The 16,039-nt window shown below is 43.8% G+C and overlaps 27 non-coding genes across 27 annotated transcripts; 26 read left to right on the top strand and 1 right to left on the bottom strand.

Moving 5' to 3' along the window:
• Positions 1-3,831: 3,831 nt before the first annotated feature.
• Positions 3,832-3,903, bottom strand: TRNAP-AGG (transfer RNA proline (anticodon AGG)). Its single transcript has one exon. It is a non-coding gene; the product is annotated as a tRNA-Pro (tRNA).
• A 364-nt stretch (positions 3,904-4,267) lies between these two features.
• TRNAL-UAG (transfer RNA leucine (anticodon UAG)) lies at positions 4,268-4,337 on the top strand. The gene has a single exon. It is a non-coding gene; the product is annotated as a tRNA-Leu (tRNA).
• A 730-nt stretch (positions 4,338-5,067) lies between these two features.
• TRNAP-UGG (transfer RNA proline (anticodon UGG)) lies at positions 5,068-5,139 on the top strand. The gene has a single exon. It is a non-coding gene; the product is annotated as a tRNA-Pro (tRNA).
• Positions 5,140-5,389: 250 nt separating this feature from the next.
• Positions 5,390-5,459, top strand: TRNAL-UAG (transfer RNA leucine (anticodon UAG)). Its single transcript has one exon. It is a non-coding gene; the product is annotated as a tRNA-Leu (tRNA).
• An 88-nt stretch (positions 5,460-5,547) lies between these two features.
• TRNAP-UGG (transfer RNA proline (anticodon UGG)) lies at positions 5,548-5,619 on the top strand. The gene has a single exon. It is a non-coding gene; the product is annotated as a tRNA-Pro (tRNA).
• Positions 5,620-5,868: 249 nt separating this feature from the next.
• Positions 5,869-5,940, top strand: TRNAP-UGG (transfer RNA proline (anticodon UGG)). Its single transcript has one exon. It is a non-coding gene; the product is annotated as a tRNA-Pro (tRNA).
• A 568-nt stretch (positions 5,941-6,508) lies between these two features.
• TRNAP-UGG (transfer RNA proline (anticodon UGG)) lies at positions 6,509-6,580 on the top strand. Its single transcript has one exon. It is a non-coding gene; the product is annotated as a tRNA-Pro (tRNA).
• Positions 6,581-6,668: 88 nt separating this feature from the next.
• TRNAP-UGG (transfer RNA proline (anticodon UGG)) lies at positions 6,669-6,740 on the top strand. Its single transcript has one exon. It is a non-coding gene; the product is annotated as a tRNA-Pro (tRNA).
• A 1,051-nt stretch (positions 6,741-7,791) lies between these two features.
• Positions 7,792-7,863, top strand: TRNAP-UGG (transfer RNA proline (anticodon UGG)). The gene has a single exon. It is a non-coding gene; the product is annotated as a tRNA-Pro (tRNA).
• Positions 7,864-8,272: 409 nt separating this feature from the next.
• Positions 8,273-8,344, top strand: TRNAP-UGG (transfer RNA proline (anticodon UGG)). The gene has a single exon. It is a non-coding gene; the product is annotated as a tRNA-Pro (tRNA).
• A 407-nt stretch (positions 8,345-8,751) lies between these two features.
• On the top strand, positions 8,752-8,823 carry TRNAP-UGG (transfer RNA proline (anticodon UGG)). The gene has a single exon. It is a non-coding gene; the product is annotated as a tRNA-Pro (tRNA).
• Positions 8,824-9,393: 570 nt separating this feature from the next.
• On the top strand, positions 9,394-9,465 carry TRNAP-UGG (transfer RNA proline (anticodon UGG)). The gene has a single exon. It is a non-coding gene; the product is annotated as a tRNA-Pro (tRNA).
• A 570-nt stretch (positions 9,466-10,035) lies between these two features.
• On the top strand, positions 10,036-10,107 carry TRNAP-UGG (transfer RNA proline (anticodon UGG)). Its single transcript has one exon. It is a non-coding gene; the product is annotated as a tRNA-Pro (tRNA).
• Positions 10,108-10,356: 249 nt separating this feature from the next.
• TRNAP-UGG (transfer RNA proline (anticodon UGG)) lies at positions 10,357-10,428 on the top strand. The gene has a single exon. It is a non-coding gene; the product is annotated as a tRNA-Pro (tRNA).
• A 409-nt stretch (positions 10,429-10,837) lies between these two features.
• Positions 10,838-10,909, top strand: TRNAP-UGG (transfer RNA proline (anticodon UGG)). The gene has a single exon. It is a non-coding gene; the product is annotated as a tRNA-Pro (tRNA).
• Positions 10,910-11,477: 568 nt separating this feature from the next.
• TRNAP-UGG (transfer RNA proline (anticodon UGG)) lies at positions 11,478-11,549 on the top strand. The gene has a single exon. It is a non-coding gene; the product is annotated as a tRNA-Pro (tRNA).
• An 88-nt stretch (positions 11,550-11,637) lies between these two features.
• On the top strand, positions 11,638-11,709 carry TRNAP-UGG (transfer RNA proline (anticodon UGG)). The gene has a single exon. It is a non-coding gene; the product is annotated as a tRNA-Pro (tRNA).
• Positions 11,710-12,279: 570 nt separating this feature from the next.
• Positions 12,280-12,351, top strand: TRNAP-UGG (transfer RNA proline (anticodon UGG)). The gene has a single exon. It is a non-coding gene; the product is annotated as a tRNA-Pro (tRNA).
• Positions 12,352-12,439: 88 nt separating this feature from the next.
• Positions 12,440-12,511, top strand: TRNAP-UGG (transfer RNA proline (anticodon UGG)). The gene has a single exon. It is a non-coding gene; the product is annotated as a tRNA-Pro (tRNA).
• A 248-nt stretch (positions 12,512-12,759) lies between these two features.
• TRNAL-UAG (transfer RNA leucine (anticodon UAG)) lies at positions 12,760-12,829 on the top strand. Its single transcript has one exon. It is a non-coding gene; the product is annotated as a tRNA-Leu (tRNA).
• Positions 12,830-13,869: 1,040 nt separating this feature from the next.
• Positions 13,870-13,941, top strand: TRNAP-UGG (transfer RNA proline (anticodon UGG)). Its single transcript has one exon. It is a non-coding gene; the product is annotated as a tRNA-Pro (tRNA).
• A 409-nt stretch (positions 13,942-14,350) lies between these two features.
• TRNAP-UGG (transfer RNA proline (anticodon UGG)) lies at positions 14,351-14,422 on the top strand. The gene has a single exon. It is a non-coding gene; the product is annotated as a tRNA-Pro (tRNA).
• An 88-nt stretch (positions 14,423-14,510) lies between these two features.
• Positions 14,511-14,580, top strand: TRNAL-UAG (transfer RNA leucine (anticodon UAG)). Its single transcript has one exon. It is a non-coding gene; the product is annotated as a tRNA-Leu (tRNA).
• A 250-nt stretch (positions 14,581-14,830) lies between these two features.
• TRNAP-AGG (transfer RNA proline (anticodon AGG)) lies at positions 14,831-14,902 on the top strand. The gene has a single exon. It is a non-coding gene; the product is annotated as a tRNA-Pro (tRNA).
• A 249-nt stretch (positions 14,903-15,151) lies between these two features.
• On the top strand, positions 15,152-15,223 carry TRNAP-UGG (transfer RNA proline (anticodon UGG)). Its single transcript has one exon. It is a non-coding gene; the product is annotated as a tRNA-Pro (tRNA).
• A 249-nt stretch (positions 15,224-15,472) lies between these two features.
• On the top strand, positions 15,473-15,544 carry TRNAP-UGG (transfer RNA proline (anticodon UGG)). The gene has a single exon. It is a non-coding gene; the product is annotated as a tRNA-Pro (tRNA).
• Positions 15,545-15,793: 249 nt separating this feature from the next.
• On the top strand, positions 15,794-15,865 carry TRNAP-UGG (transfer RNA proline (anticodon UGG)). The gene has a single exon. It is a non-coding gene; the product is annotated as a tRNA-Pro (tRNA).
• Positions 15,866-16,039: the final 174 nt, after the last annotated feature.

Below are 16,039 nucleotides of genomic sequence, written 5' to 3' on the forward strand. Positions count from 1 at the left end.
TGTTTTTTTAAAAAGTTTCTCTTCTAATTCCAGACAACGCTGGCGGAAGCGTTGGGCGTTGAGGAGGTTAAAGTTGACGCGCGACTCGGAGGGTGGTAGGATGTAAACACGCACTACAGTAGCGAACACGACGGATGGATGCGCACGCGCACTTTTTCGGTTCCCGACCGCTCTTCGTTGGTGGTTGGGCATGTCTGAACCAGATAGTCGCAAACATCCGTGCCATCGTTGGTCGGGAAGTCGGGAAACCCTTGCCGCAGTGGTTTGTTGTTGCACGGCTTTTTGGAAACCATCGCGCACGATGGACTGTGCTTGCGATGTTCCCTCGATGGACTGTCCGTGCAACGCCACTGGTACAGGGCAATGCCGCAAAAGGCGCAGCGCGTCGTCTGTGTTTCTACATCTGCAAGATAGAAACCGTCTTTGGCCAGGGCTTCGATAGGAACGCAAGATTCCCACAAGCCCTCGAAAGTATGTCTTCGCCTAGCCTCGTAATTCATGCGCGAGAGATGTTGAAGCGGATGCTGACTCTTTGAAACCGTAGGGTCGACTGGTTGTCAAATCGGCGTTCAACAATCTCTTATTCGAGGTTTGGCGAAATCTTTTGGTGATTTTAACGGCCTCTAGCTGCAGCTTGTATTTATCCCGTTTAAAATTAAAAGGGACATTGACTGTAACTTCCTTTTCCGGATTCATCGCTACACTTTCAAAGGTTTCAAAGTCAAGTTTTTCCAGATTTTCTCGATTTAACGTCAACCCTTTAATTTTCTTGACTTCTTTTCCTTTGCTAGTGCGAAACGAGTAACTTTTGGCACCGGTACTACAAAAGGAAGTTATATAATCACCGCCGAGTTCGTCCGCCCAGCAACCAATATGATTGCCAGTTGGAATGTCAAACTCTCCCGGTAGATGGCGGTAGATTATGGAGTCGGTGTCACAATACAAAGCTGCGCGGTCCAATTGAAGCAGCATCTTGTTCAATTCGAGTCGCCCGTAGCAAGAAACGAAGCTCCCCACGATGGCAGACCCCAGTTTGTAGTCTAGAATGTAATCGCTTTTGGCTTTGTACGATAAGAGGGCGATCGACTCCGTAACTGGCCGTAAGTCGACTAATTCCAGAGTGTAATCGCTCGCGTATCGTATCAATTCGTAATAATTGTTGATAAAGATGCTGCGAATCTTTCCCGTATTTAGCGCCATGCGACCCCAAAGAGAATTTAAATTAATTTTTGCGATATTACGCAGGGAAGGATTTGATTGAATATCCGCCACCGTCAGCGAGAGCTTTTCATTCTTGTTTATATCAGCGATATACGCCTCTTTTTGCAGAGGCGTTTGCGCGTGAGCGGGAAATCCGGAATTCTTCACTTTCAAGGCGATAAAATCAGTCATGTACTGGGCGAAGAAGTATTCCGTTTTTGGATAATGGTAAACCTCGAATATATCGAGGAGTTTATAACCATGCTCCATAGCGGCATAGACTTCGACCGTTGGCCAGACTGATTCGAAAGCCCGTTCATTGACAGTGTGATCGCAGATTTCCGCTCGCAATTCTAGACACGTGCGACAGAGGGCGTAGGCTAATTTACCACCGCTGCGAAAGGGAATTAAGGGGATATGGAGATCTTGAGGGGCCAGCAGACGACAACTCATAACGCCAAAATACCACCCTGGCGATTTGTCAAAATCTCTGTTATAGATTATGGGGTGGCCGCTAGGGTACGGACAATCGCGACAAACTTTCGGATACAAAGAAATAATATCCTTGTAGAAAATTTTCTCCTCACCTTGCACGTGGCAGTTAAGAACAAAATTTTCCGTTCGTCCCCCATAGAGAGCGCTACGGGCTGATATTTGAGGTCGAAAAGTTAAACTTTTGCAGAAAGCCTTTGCTTCGGCGTTTTCTTTTAAAAGCTTAGCAAATTGACACTCAAAGATGGAAGTGTATTCATACCCGACCATCTTCTCTTTAATGAACAGCTCTCTATCTAGAGTCCGCTCGTACAGAAATCTGTTGCTGGCTTTAAGTTGGGTAATGTAGGCATTAAGTTTTTGGCATGGACAACCGTGAAAGTAACAACCGTGGAAATCGTAGATTTTGGGCGGAGTTTCACTATAGCCGTCGACTAAATAGCGACCCACCCGATATTCACCGCCATAGCTTAAAGCCGTTCGCAATTTTATATTTTCCGTTTTCTCCACCCAAGCGAGATATTTTAAGCTAATCTGACTGTGATTAAATTTTGCGTTATAGCCGTTAGAAGGAACAATAGCCATGCTGTAAGGTTTATAGTAATTGTTAAGATAAATAGTGGTTAAAGCACCCGCCAAAGTAATATTTTTTAAGCAAAAAGGGTCTAATTTTGTTAGATCTACGTAAATTTTTCTAAAAGCTTCGACGCCTTGTCTTAGGACTTTGAAGTCTTGAATGCAATATTTAATAAGCTCCTCTTTGATGTTGTAAATAGATCCTTCCATTGACGCGTACCAAGTTTGAAAATCCCGATAATCATTGGCTTTCATTTGAGCCACGTTAAAGTACGAAGCTTCAGGGATGACGCCAATGTAATTAAGATTTTCTTCGGTATGAAAACATATGACACCGAAAACATATATAGGGTTTTGTATCCTCGGGGCATTTATGCTCTTTTAACAAATTATATTTGTAAAAAGATTTCAGGCATAAATCGCAAGAGATACAACCCCCCATCATGCCGTGCCAAGTTTTCGCGGGGTGGATATGGTCGCCAATTTTTAAGAGATAGATAAATTTAGGAGCTTGGGGTCCTTTGAAAAATATGGTAAAATTATTCGCAGCATCAACTATCACGATCCGATAATGAGGAGCTAAATAATTTTGAAATTTTTGAATATCCTCTAGAGTAACGAAACCTTCGGGGACGCCGGCTTTTCGGTGCAAGATTTTCGCAATATTACCTTGAAGGGCACTATTGCGTTTCAGTTTTTTAAAATTGTTCTGGTTAAAGGGAGGGCCTTGCTTATTTTGTTGATAAAAATTGCGATCGGCCAACTCTTTACCCAGAACTAAACTCCGAGCAAAACAGAGGTTATCATTGTTCTCCATAAAAATAAATTGGTTATTTTGTTTAACGAAATAATCCAAATTAACCAAAGTTCTATTTTTAATGGATTTGTACAATGTCCCTATATTTGCATCGAGGTTTAAAAAAATAATGTCAAACTGAAAATCTTCACCATTAAAGACAAAGTCCCGACTAGATTGCGTTACTCTATAGATGGTGCGCATAATTCGCTTACTGGTGAATTTGTCAATTTTTATAAATTTAATATTAACGGGGGTCGTCAATCCGGGGGAACTTAAAACAAATCGAACCCGATTATACCCGGGATTCTCGGTTACTAATTTACGTATAACTTCGTCGAGAATTTTTCGAAAAATTCGAAAAAAATCTCTCGTTGGGATGTCATCCAATTTTTTAAAAGCTATACGCAAATCGATTTGTTTACAGTGCCATTTGCGACTCGTTTTGTCAATCTGCCGCTCAATTGTGTAGTACCGGTTTACCTGCGCGTGTTCCTCCCTCTCACTACCCTCCGAGTCGCTGCCGCTGCTGCTGCTCGAACTCATTTTTTGAATTTCTATCAGAAATAAAACAATTAGAAAAAACTTGGTTTGCAGATTTATTGTTAAATAGATACGTACTTTACTGGGGGGCTGCTGTTTAGCTTCCTCGTCCTGTTTGACGGCCTCCACCAGCTTGTGGAAGGCGTTAATCAATTTAACGCCTTCACTATTGTTTTTTTCTCTCACTAGATTATTTAGTCACTAGATTATTTCTGCAAAAAGTTTGGTCCCTCCGGGATTTGAAACCGGGACCACTCGCACCCTAAGCGAGTATCATACCCCTAGACCAACGGACCATATATGTAACTGAAACATTGTCAACTCATAGTCCAAACCTGTAATCAGTTGATTAGGGGTATGATACGCGCTTTGGGTGCGAGTGGTTCCGGGTTCAAATCCCGGACGGACCCAACTTTTCGATGAAGTAATGTAGTGACTATTATAATGCAACTGATTACAGGGTTGGACTATAAGTTGACCATGGTTCAGTTACATACATAGTCCGTTGGTCTAGGGGTATGATACTCGCTTAGGGTTCGAGTGGTCCCGGTTTCAAGTCCCGGAGGGACCAAACTTTTTGCAGAAATAATCTAGTGACTATTTAAATGCAACTGATTACAGGGTTGGACTATGAGTTGAACATGTTTCAGTTACATACATGGTCCGTTGGTCTAGGGGTATGATACTCGCTTAGAGCGAGTGGTCCCGGGTTCAAATCCCGGACGGACCCAACTTTTTGCAGAAATAATCTAGTGACGATTTAAATGCAACTGATTAAAGGGTAAAACTATGAGTTGAACATGTTTCGGTTACATACATGGTCCGTTGGTCAAGGGGTATGATACGCGCTTTGGGTGCGAGTGGTTCCGGGTTCAAATCCCGGACGGACCCAACTTTTCGATGAAGTAATGTAGTGACTGTTATAATGCAACTGATTACAGGGTTGGACTATAAGTTGACCATGGTTCAGTTACATACATGGTCCGTTGGTCTAGGGGTATGATACTCGCTTTCGGTGCGAGTTGTCACGGTTTCAAATCCCGGACGGACCCAATTTTCGATGAAGTAATGTAGTGACTATTTTAATGCGACTGTAAACAGGGTTGGACTATGAGTTGACCATGTTTCAGTTATATACATGGTCCGTTGGAGTAGGGGTATGATACTCGCTTTGGGTGCGAGTGGTCCCGGGTTCAAATCACGGACGGACCCTACTTTTCGATGAAGTAATGTAGTGACTATTATAATGCAACTGATTACAGGGTTGAACTATGAATTGACCATGTTTCGGTTACATACATGGTCCTTTGGTCTAGGGGTATGATACTCGCTTAGAGCGAGTAGGCCCGGGTTCAAATCCCGGGCGGACCCACCTTTTTGTAGAAATAATCTAGTGACTATTTAAATGCAACTGATTACAGGGTTAGACTATAAGTTGACCATGTTTCGGTTACATACATGGTCCGTTGGTCTAGGGGTATGATACTCGCTTTGGGTGCGAGTGGTTCCGGGTTCAAATCCCGGACGGACCTAACTTTTCGATGAAGTAATGTAGTGACTATTATAATGCAACTGATTACAGGGTTGGACTATAAGTTGACCATGTTTCAGTTACATACATGGTCCGTTGGTCTAGGGGTATGATACTCGCTTAGGGTTCGAGTGGTCCCGGTTTCAAGTCCCGGAGGGACCAAACATTTTGCAGAAATAATCTAGTGACTATTTAAATGCAACTGATTACAGGGTTGGACTATGAGTTGAACATGTTTCAGTTACATACATGGTCCGTTGGTCTAGGGGTATGATACTCGCTTAGAGCGAGTGGTCCCGGGTTCAAATCCCGGACGGACCCAACTTTTGCAGAAATAATCTAGTGACTATTTAAATGCAACTGATTACAGGGTTGGACTATGAATTGACCATGTTTAGGTTACATACATGGTCCGTTGGTCTAGGGGTATGATACTCGCTTTGGGTGCGAGTGGTCCCGGGTTCAAATCCCGGACGGACCCAACTTTGTCAGAAATAATCTAGTGACTATTTAAATGCAACTGATTACAGGGTTGGACTATGAGTTGACCATTTTTCAGTTACATACATGGTCCGTTGGTCTAGGGGTATGATACTCGCTTTGGGTGCGAGTGGTCCCGGTTTCAAATCCCGGACGGACTCAACTTATTGTAGAAATAATCTAGTGACTATTTAAATGCAACTGATTACAGGGTTGGACTATAAGTTGACCATGTTTCGGTTACATACATGGTCCGTTGGTCTAGGGGTATGATACTCGCTTTGGGTGCGAGTGGTCCCGGGTTCAAATCCCGGACGGACCCAACTTTTGCAGAAATAATCTATTGACTATTTAAATGCAACTGATTACAGGGTTGGACTATAAGTTGACCATGTTTCAGTTACATACATGGTCCGTTGGTCTAGGGGAATGATACTCGTTTAGGGTTCGAGTGGTCCCGGTTTCAAGTCCCGGAGGGACCAAACTTTTTGCAGAAATAATCTAGTGACTATTTAAATGCAACTGATTACAGGGTTGGACTATGAGTTGAACATGTTTCAGTTACATACATGGTCCGTTGGTCTAGGGGTATGATACTCGTTTAGAGCGAGTGGTCCCGGGTTCAAATCCCGGACGGACCCAACTTTTGCAGAAATAATCTAGTGACTATTTAAATGCAACTGATTACAAGGTTGGACTATGAGTTGAACATGTTTCGGTTACATACATGGTCCGTTGGTCAATGGGTATAATACTCGCTTTGGGTGCGAGTGGTTCCGGGTTCAAATCCCGGACGGACCCAACTTTTCGATGAAGTAATGTAGTGACTATTATAATGCAACTGATTACAGGGTTGGACTATGAATTGACCATGTTTAGGTTACATACATGGTCCGTTGGTCTAGGGGTATGATACTCGCTTTGGGTGCGAGTGGTCCCGGGTTCAAATCCCGGACGGACCCAACTTTGTCAGAAATAATCTAGTGACTATTTAAATGCAACTGATTACAGGGTTGGACTATAAGTTGACCATGTTTCGGTTACATACATGGTCCGTTGGTCTAGGGGTATGATACTCGCTTTGGGTGCGAGTGGTCTCGGGTTCAAATCCCGGACGGACCCAACTTTTGCAGAAATAATCTATTGACTATTTAAATGCAACTGATTGCAAGGTTGGACTATGAGTTGAACATGTTTCGGTTACATACATGGTCCGTTGGGCAATGGGTATGATACTCGCTTTTTGTGCGAGTGGTCCCGGGTTCAAATCCCGGACGGACCCAACTTTGTCAGAAATAATCTAGTGACTATTTAAATGCAACTGATTAGAGGGTTGGACTATGAGTTGACCATGTTTCAGTTACATACATGGTCCGTTGGTCTAGGGGTATGATACTCGCTTTGGGTGCGAGTGGTCCCAGTTTCAAATCCCGGACGGACTCAACTTATTGTAGAAATAATCTAGTGACTATTTAAATGCAACTGATTACAGGGTTGGACTATAAGTTGACCATGTTTCGGTTACATACATGGTCCGTTGGTCAATGGGTATAATACTCGCTTTGGGTGCGAGTGGTTCCGGGTTCAAATCCCGGACGGACCCAACTTTTCGATGAAGTAATGTAGTGACTATTATAATGCAACTGATTACAGGGTTGGACTATGAATTGACCATGTTTAGGTTACATACATGGTCCGTTGGTCTAGGGATATGATACTCGCTTTGGGTGCGAGTGGTCTCGGGTTCAAATCCCGGACGGACCCAACTTTTGCAGAAATAATCTATTGACTATTTAAATGCAACTGATTGCAAGGTTGGACTATGAGTTGAACATGTTTCGGTTACATACATGGTCCGTTGGGCAATGGGTATGATACTCGATTTGGGTGCGAGTGGTCCCGGGTTCAAATCCCGGACGGACCCAACTTTGTCAGAAATAATCTAGTGACTATTTAAATGCAACTGATTACAGGGTTGGACTATGAGTTGACCATGTTTCAGTTACATACATGGTCCGTTGGTCTAGGGGTATGATACTCGCTTTGGGTGCGAGTGGTCCCAGTTTCAAATCCCGGACGGACTCAACTTATTGTAGAAATAATCTAGTGACTATTTAAATGCAACTGATTACAGGGTTGGACTATAAGTTGACCATGTTTCGGTTACATACATGGTCCGTTGGTCTAGGGGTATGATACTCGCTTTGGGTGCGAGTGGTCCCGGGTTCAAATCCCGGACGGACCCAACTTTTGCAGAAATAATCTATTGACTATTTAAATGCAACTGATTGCAAGGTTGGACTATGAGTTGAACATGTTTCGGTTACATACATGGTCCGTTGGTCAATGGGTATGATACTCGCTTTGGGTGCGAGTGGTCCCGGGTTCAAATCCCGGACGGACCCAACTTTGTCAGAAATAATCTAGTGACTATTTAAATGCAACTGATTACAGGGTTGGACTATGAGTTGACCATGTTTCAGTTACATACATGGTCCGTTGGTCTAGGGGTATGATACTCGCTTTGGGTGCGAGTGGTCCCAGTTTCAAATCCCGGACGGACTCAACTTATTGTAGAAATAATCTAGTGACTATTTAAATGCAACTGATTACAGGGTTGGACTATAAGTTGACCATGTTTCGGTTACATACATGGTCCGTTGGTCTAGGGGTATGATACTCGCTTTGGGTGCGAGTGGTCCCGGGTTCAAATCCCGGACGGACCCAACTTTTGCAGAAATAATCTATTGACTATTTAAATGCAACTGATTACAGGGTTGGACTATAAGTTGACCATGTTTCAGTTACATACATGGTCCGTTGGTCTAGGGGAATGATACTCGTTTAGGGTTCGAGTGGTCCCGGTTTCAAGTCCCGGAGGGACCAAACTTTTTGCAGAAATAATCTAGTGACTATTTCAATGCAACTGATTACAGGGTTGGACTATGAGTTGAACATGTTTCAGTTACATACATGGTCCGTTGGTCTAGGGGTATGATACTCGTTTAGAGCGAGTGGTCCCGGGTTCAAATCCCGGACGGACCCAACTTTTGCAGAAATAATCTAGTGACTATTTAAATGCAACTGATTACAAGGTTGGACTATGAGTTGAACATGTTTCGGTTACATACATGGTCCGTTGGTCTAGGGGTATGATACTCGCTTTGGGTGCGAGTGGTCTCGGGTTCAAATCCCGGACGGACCCAACTTTTGCAGAAATAATCTATTGACTATTTAAATGCAACTGATTGCAAGGTTGGACTATGAGTTGAACATGTTTCGGTTACATACATGGTCCGTTGGGCAATGGGTATGATACTCGCTTTGGGTGCGAGTGGTCCCGGGTTCAAATCCCGGACGGACCCAACTTTGTCAGAAATAATCTAGTGACTATTTAAATGCAACTGATTACAGGGTTGGACTATGAGTTGACCATGTTTCAGTTACATACATGGTCCGTTGGTCTAGGGGTATGATACTCGCTTTGGGTGCGAGTGGTCCCAGTTTCAAATCCCGGACGGGCTCAACTTATTGTAGAAATAATCTAGTGACTATTTAAATGCAACTGATTACAGGGTTGGACTATAAGTTGACCATGTTTCGGTTACATACATGGTCCGTTGGTCAATGGGTATAATACTCGCTTTGGGTGCGAGTGGTTCCGGGTTCAAATCCCGGACGGACCCAACTTTTCGATGAAGTAATGTAGTGACTATTATAATGCAACTGATTACAGGGTTGGACTATGAATTGACCATGTTTAGGTTACATACATGGTCCGTTGGTCTAGGGGTATGATACTCGCTTTGGGTGCGAGTGGTCTCGGGTTCAAATCCCGGACGGACCCAACTTTTGCAGAAATAATCTATTGACTATTTAAATGCAACTGATTGCAAGGTTGGACTATGAGTTGAACATGTTTCGGTTACATACATGGTCCTTTGGGCAATGGGTATGATACTCGCTTTGGGTGCGAGTGGTCCCGGGTTGAAATCCCGGACGGACCCAACTTTGTCAGAAATAATCTAGTGACTATTTAAATGCAACTGATTACAGGGTTGGACTATGAGTTGACCATGTTTCAGTTACATACATGGTCCGTTGGTCTAGGGGTATGATACTCGCTTTGGGTGCGAGTGGTCCCAGTTTCAAATCCCGGACGGACTAAACTTATTGTAGAAATAATCTAGTGACTATTTAAATGCAACTGATTACAAGGTTGGACTATGAGTTGAACATGTTTCGGTTACATACATGGTCCGTTGGTCAATGGGTATGATACTCGCTTTGGGTGCGAGTGGTTCCGGGTTCAAATCCCGGACGGACCCAACTTTTCGATGAAGTAATGTAGTGACTATTATAATGCAACTGATTACAGGGTTGGACTATGAATTGACCATGTTTAGGTTACATACATGGTCCGTTGGTCTAGGGGTATGATACTCGCTTTGGGTGCGAGTGGTCCCGGGTTCAAATCCCGGACGGACCCAACTTTGTCAGAAATAATCTAGTGACTATTTAAATGCAACTGATTACAGGGTTGGACTATGAGTTGACCATTTTTCAGTTACATACATGGTCCGTTGGTCTAGGGGTATGATACTCGCTTTGGGTGCGAGTGGTCCCGGTTTCAAATCCCGGACGGACTCAACTTATTGTAGAAATAATCTAGTGACTATTTAAATGCAACTGATTACAGGGTTGGACTATAAGTTGACCATGTTTCGGTTACATACATGGTCCGTTGGTCTAGGGGTATGATACTCGCTTTGGGTGCGAGTGGTCCCGGGTTCAAATCCCGGACGGACCCAACTTTTGCAGAAATAATCTATTGACTATTTAAATGCAACTGATTGCAAGGTTGGACTATGAGTTGAACATGTTTCGGTTACATACATGGTCCGTTGGTCAATGGGTATGATACTCGCTTTGGGTTCGAGTGGTCCCGGGTTCAAATCCCGGACGGACCCAACTTTGTCAGAAATAATCTAGTGACTATTTAAATGCAACTGATTACAGGGTTGGACTATGAGTTGACCATGTTTCAGTTACATACATGGTCCGTTGGTCTAGGGGTATGATACTCGCTTTGGGTGCGAGTGGTCCCAGTTTCAAATCCCGGACGGACTCAACTTATTGTAGAAATAATCTAGTGACTATTTAAATGCAACTGATTACAGGGTTGGACTATAAGTTGACCATGTTTCGGTTACATACATGGTCCGTTGGTCTAGGGGTATGATACTCGCTTTGGGTGCGAGTGGTCCCGGGTTCAAATCCCGGACGGACCCAACTTTTGCAGAAATAATCTATTGACTATTTAAATGCAACTGATTACAGGGTTGGACTATAAGTTGACCATGTTTCAGTTACATACATGGTCCGTTGGTCTAGGGGAATGATACTCGTTTAGGGTTCGAGTGGTCCCGGTTTCAAGTCCCGGAGGGACCAAACGTTTTGCAGAAATAATCTAGTGACTATTTAAATGCAACTGATTACAGGGTTGGACTATGAGTTGAACATGTTTCAGTTACATACATGGTCCGTTGGTCTAGGGGTATGATACTCGTTTAGAGCGAGTGGTCCCGGGTTCAAATCCCGGACGGACCCAACTTTTGCAGAAATAATCTAGTGACTATTTAAATGCAACTGATTACAAGGTTGGACTATGAGTTGAACATGTTTCGGTTACATACATGGTCCGTTGGTCAATGGGTATAATACTCGCTTTGGGTGCGAGTGGTTCCGGGTTCAAATCCCGGACGGACCCAACTTTTCGATGAAGTAATGTAGTGACTATTATAATGCAACTGATTACAGGGTTGGACTATGAATTGACCATGTTTAGGTTACATACATGGTCCGTTGGTCTAGGGGTTTGATACTCGCTTTGGGAGCGAGTGGTCCCGGGTTCAAATCCCGGACGGACCCAACTTTGTCAGAAATAATCTAGTGACTATTTAAATGCAACTGATTACAGGGTTGGACTATAAGTTGACCATGTTTCGGTTACATACATGGTCCGTTGGTCTAGGGGTATGATACTCGCTTTGGGTGCGAGTGGTCTCGGGTTCAAATCCCGGACGGACCCAACTTTTGCAGAAATAATCTATTGACTATTTAAATGCAACTGATTGCAAGGTTGGACTATGAGTTGAACATGTTTCGGTTACATACATGGTCCGTTGGGCAATGGGTATGATACTCGCTTTGGGTGCGAGTGGTCCCGGGTTCAAATCCCGGACGGACCCAACTTTGTCAGAAATAATCTAGTGACTATTTAAATGCAACTGATTACAGGGTTGGACTATGAGTTGACCATGTTTCAGTTATATACATGGTCCGTTGGTCTAGGGGTATGATACTCGCTTTGGGTGCGAGTGGTCCCAGTTTCAAATCCCGGACGGACTCAACTTATTGTAGAAATAATCTAGTGACTATTTAAATGCAACTGATTACAGGGTTGGACTATAAGTTGACCATGTTTCGGTTACATACATGGGCCGTTGGTCAATGGGTATAATACTCGCTTTGGGTGCGAGTGGTTCCGGGTTCAAATCCCGGACGGACCCAACTTTTCGATGAAGTAATGTAGTGACTATTATAATGCAACTGATTACAGGGTTGGACTATGAGTTGACCATGTTTCAGTTACATACATGGTCCGTTGGTCTAGGGGTATGATACTCGCTTTGGGTGCGAGTGGTCCCGGGTTCAAATCCCGGACGGACCCAACTTTGTCAGAAATAATCTAGTGACTATTTAAATGCAACTGATTACAGGGTTGGACTATAAGTTGACCATGTTTCGGTTACATACATGGTCCGTTGGTCTAGGGGTATGATACTCGCTTTGGGTGCGAGTGGTCCCGGGTTCAAATCCCGGACGGACCCAACTTTTGCAGAAATAATCTATTGACTATTTAAATGCAACTGATTGCAAGGTTGGACTATGAGTTGAACATGTTTCGGTTACATACATGGTCCGTTGGGCAATGGGTATGATACTCGCTTTGGGTGCGAGTGGTCCCGGGTTCAAATCCCGGACGGACCCAACTTTGTCAGAAATAATCTAGTGACTATTTAAATGCAACTGATTACAGGGTTGGACTATGAGTTGACCATGTTTCAGTTACATACATGGTCCGTTGGTCTAGGGGTATGATACTCGCTTAGAGCGAGTGGTCCCGGGTTCAAATCCCGGACGGACCCAACTTTTGCAGAAATAATCTAGTGACTATTTATATGCAACTGATTACAAGGTTGGACTATGAGTTGAACATGTTTCGGTTACATACATGGTCCGTTGGTCAATGGGTATGATACTCGCTTTGGGTGCGAGTGGTTCCGGGTTCAAATCCCGGACGGACCCAACTTTTCGATGAAGTAATGTAGTGACTATTATAATGCAACTGATTACAGGGTTGGACTATAAGTTGACCATGTTTCAGTTACATACATGGTCCGTTGGTCTAGGGGTATGATACTCGCTTAGGTTTCGAGTGGTCCCGGTTTCAAGTCCCGGAGGGACCAAACTTTTTGCAGAAATAATCTAGTGACTATTTAAATGCAACTGATTACAGGGTTGGACTATGAGTTGAACATGTTTCAGTTTCATACATGGTCCGTTGGTCTAGGGGTATGATACTCGCTTAGAGCGAGTTGTACCCGGGTTCAAATCCCGGACGGACCCAACTTTTTGCAGAAATAATCTAGTGACGATTTAAATGCAACTGATTAAAGGGTTAAACTATGAGTTGAACATGTTTCGGTTACATACATGGTCCGTTGGTCAAGGGGTATGATACGCGCTTTGGGTGCGAGTGGTTCCGGGTTCAAATCCCGGACGGACCCAACTTTTCGATAAAGTAATGTAGTGACTATTATAATGCAACTGATTACAGGGTTGGACTATAAGTTGACCATGGTTCAGTTACATACATGGTCCGTATGATACTCGCTTTCGGAGCGAGTTGTCACGGTTTCAAATCCCGGACGGACCCAATTTTCGATGAAGTAATGTAGTGACTATTTTAATGCGACTGTAAACAGGGTTGGACTATGAGTTGACCATGTTTCAGTTATATACATGGTCCGTTGGAGTAGGGGTATGATACTCGCTTTGGGTGCGAGTGGTCCCGGGTTCAAATCACGGACGGACCCTACTTTTCGATGAAGTAATGTAGTGACTATTATAATGCAACTGATTACAGGGTTGGACTATGAATTGACCATGTTTAGGTTACATACATGGTCCGTTGGTCTAGGGGTATGATACTCGCTTTGGGTGCGAGTGGTCCCGGGTTCAAATCCCGGACGGACCCAACTTTTGCAGAAATAATCTATTGACTATTTAAATGCAACTGATTGCAAGGTTGGACTATGAGTTGAACATGTTTCGGTTACATACATGGTCCGTTGGTCAATGGGTATGATACTCGCTTTGGGTGCGAGTGGTCCCGGGTTCAAATCCCGGACGGACCCAACTTTGTCAGAAATAATCTAGTGGCTATTTAAATGCAACTGATTACAGGGTTGGACTATGAGTTGACCATGTTTCAGTTACATACATGGTCCGTTGGTCTAGGGGTATGATACTCGCTTTGGGTGCGAGTGGTCCCAGTTTCAAATCCCGGACGGACTCATCTTATTGTAGAAATAATCTAGTGACTATTTAAATGCAACTGATTACAGGGTTGGACTATAAGTTGACCATGTTTCGGTTACGTACATGGTCCGTTGGTCTAGGGGTATGATACTCGCTTTGGGTGCGAGTGGTCTCGGGTTCAAATCCCGGACGGACCCAACTTTTGCAGAAATAATCTATTGACTATTTAAATGCAACTGATTACAGGGTTGGACTATGAGTTGACCATGTTTCAGTTACATACATGGTCCGTTGGTCTAGGGGTATGATACTCGCTTAGAGCGAGTGGTCCCGGGTTCAAATCCCGGACGGACCCAACTTTTTGCAGAAATAATCTAGTGACGATTTAAATGGAACTGATTAAAGGGTTAAACTATGAGTTGAACATGTTTCGGTTACATACATGGTCCGTTGGTCAATGGGTATGATACTCGCTTTGGGTGCGAGTGGTTCCGGGTTCAAATCCCGGACGGACCCAACTTTTCGATGAAGTAATGTAGTGACTATTATAACGCAACTGATTACAGGGTTGGACTATAAGTTGACCATGTTTCAGTTACATACATGGTCCGTTGGTCTAGGGGTATGATACTCGATTAGGGTTCGAGTGGTCCCGGTTTCAAGTCCCGGAGGGACCAAACTTTTTGCAGAAATAATCTAGTGACTATTTAAATGCAACTGATTACAGGCTTGGACTATGAGTTGAACATGTTTCAGTTACATACATGGTCCGTTGGTCTAGGGGTATGATACTCGCTTAGAGCGAGTTGTACCCGGGTTCAAATCCCGGACGGACCCAACTTTTTGCAGAAATAATCTAGTGACGATTTAAATGCAACTGATTAAAGGGTTAAACTATGAGTTGAACATGTTTCGGTTACATACATGGTCCGTTGGTCAAGGGGTATGATACTCGCTTTGGGTGCGAGTGGTCCCGGGTTCAAATCCCGGACGGACCCAACTTTGTCAGAAATAATCTAGTGGCTATTTAAATGCAACTGATTACAGGGTTGGACTATGAGTTGACCATGTTTCAGTTACATACATGGTCCGTTGGTCTAGGGGTATGATACTCGCTTTGGGTGCGAGTGGTCCCAGTTTCAAATCCCGGACGGACTCATCTTATTGTAGAAATAATCTAGTGACTATTTAAATGCAACTGATTACAGGGTTGGACTATAAGTTGACCATGTTTCGGTTACGTACATGGTCCGTTGGTCTAGGGGTATGATACTCGCTTTGGGTGCGAGTGGTCTCGGGTTCAAATCCCGGACGGACCCAACTTTTGCAGAAATAATCTATTGACTATTTAAATGCAACTGATTACAGGGTTGGACTATGAGTTGACCATGTTTCAGTTATATACATCGTCCGTTGGAGTAGGGGTATGATACTCGCTTTGGGTGCGAGTGGTCCCGGGTTCAAATCACGGACGGACCCTACTTTTCGATGAAGTAATGTAGTGACTATTATAATGCAACTGATTACAGGGTTGGACTATGAATTGACCATGTTTAGGTTACATACATGGTCCGTTTGTCTAGGGGTATGATACTCGCTTTGGGTGCGAGTGGTCCCGGGTTCAAATCCCGGACGGACCCAACTTTGTCAGAAATAATCTAGTGACTATTTAAATGCAACTGATTACAGGGTTGGACTATGAGTTGACCATGTTTCAGTTACATACATGGTCCGTTGGTCTAGGGGTATGATAGTCGCTTTGGGTGCGAGTGGTTCCGGGTTCAAATCCCGGACGGACCCAACTTTTCGATGAA

This window comes from Phalangium opilio, unplaced genomic scaffold (assembly GCF_054372755.1).
Source record: "Phalangium opilio isolate 3A_F unplaced genomic scaffold, DU_Popi_V2 ptg000088l_1, whole genome shotgun sequence".
NCBI lineage: Eukaryota > Metazoa > Arthropoda > Arachnida > Opiliones > Phalangiidae > Phalangium > Phalangium opilio.